The sequence below is a fragment of the Pristiophorus japonicus genome, chromosome 15, assembly GCF_044704955.1.
Source record: "Pristiophorus japonicus isolate sPriJap1 chromosome 15, sPriJap1.hap1, whole genome shotgun sequence".
Taxonomy (NCBI): domain Eukaryota; kingdom Metazoa; phylum Chordata; class Chondrichthyes; family Pristiophoridae; genus Pristiophorus; species Pristiophorus japonicus.
This window is the reverse complement of record NC_091991.1, coordinates 175,125,199-175,126,650: the sequence shown is the minus strand read 5'-3', so window position 1 is coordinate 175,126,650 and position 1,452 is coordinate 175,125,199. Positions and strand designations below refer to the sequence as shown.

The window sequence follows — 1,452 nt, the reverse complement described above, 5'->3', positions numbered from 1 at the left end:
CTTTCTCTCATTTTGATATATGTAGACACACAATTTAAGTGTAATTATTATACAAGAGGACTCTCAGCTATTGATGGTGGGATAGAATCGGCTGGTTGTGTGGGGGGTCGGAAGGTTGACCAAATATCGGATATCAACAAAGTTTAAAACTACCCGCAAGATGTGTGATGGGGGGAGGAGGGAGGGTAGAGAGACGGAACAGATAGAAAGCCTGAGAGCTGCTTTTTATACATTAGGAATATGTTTAAGCATTAATTGGATCGCTTCTCGGCCTTTTGGCTAAGATCATGCGTAACTGACCTGACAGGGGAGTAACCATGACCAGAAAGTGGTTCTCCCTGGATCAGGAAGGTGGTTCTCCTATGCTTTTTGGAAATAGGAGGTGGGTGGGGGGCTTGACCCATCCACCTCCATGGCACGAACCTGGTATTGCAGTACTTCCAGGAACGGTGCTTGGGCTCTAGGCCTTTTGGTAAGGAGCATTGGCGCAGGGTGATCCTTGACAGGTGCAAGGTGACCTCTGGCGTTTGTGATCTGACAAAGAATTGGAAAGATTGGCAACGAATTTAAAAAAAAAATTAATTGTTGCACGACTATCGGCTTCTATACGTGAATACGTGAAGGGTTTATTACTTCACAGCGCTCCCAGCAATGAGATAGTTTTATGTGTCATAGCTGTGTCTCGCCTCTGAGTCAGAAGGTTGTGGGTTCAAGCCCCACTCCAGAGACTTAAGAACAAAATCTAGGCTGACACTCCCAGTGCAGTGCTGAGGGAGTGCTGCACTGTCAGAGGTGCTGTCTTTCGGATGAGACGTTAAACTGTCTTTCAGGTGGACGTAAAAGATCCCATGGCACTATTTCAAAGAACAGCAGGCGAGTACTCCCCGGTGTCCTGACCAATATTTATCCCTCAATCAACATCACTAAAAAAACAGATCTGGTCATTAGCACATTGCTGTTTGTGGGACCTTGCTGTGTGCAAATTTGCTGTGGCATTTCCTACATTACAACCGTGAATTTATTTCAAAAAGTACTTCATTGAAAGAAGAGAAAGAAAGACTTGGATTTATATAGCGCCTTCCACAACCACCGGACATCTCAAAGCACTTTGCAGCCAATGAAGTACTTTTGGAGTGTAGTCACTGTTGTAACGTGGGAATCGTGGCAGCCAATTTGCGCACAGCAAGCTCCCACAAACAGCAATGTGACAATGACCAGTTAATCTGTTTTTTTTGTTATGTTGATTGAGGGATAAATATTGACCAGGACACCGGGGATAACTCCCCTGCTTTTCTTCGAAATAGTGACACGGGATCTTTTATGTCCACCTGTGAGGGCAGACGGGGCCTCGGTTTAATGTCTCATGCGAAGGACGACACCTCCGACAGTGCGGTGCTCCCTCAGCACTGCACCGGAGTGTTGGCCTAGATTTAGTGCTCATGTGTCTGGAGT

General features: G+C 45.9%; 1 pseudogene; it reads left to right on the top strand.

Annotated features, from left to right (window-relative positions):
- Positions 1-259: 259 nt before the first annotated feature.
- LOC139225982 (U2 spliceosomal RNA) lies at positions 260-460 on the top strand (annotated as a pseudogene).
- The last annotated feature ends 992 nt before the right edge of the window (positions 461-1,452 follow it).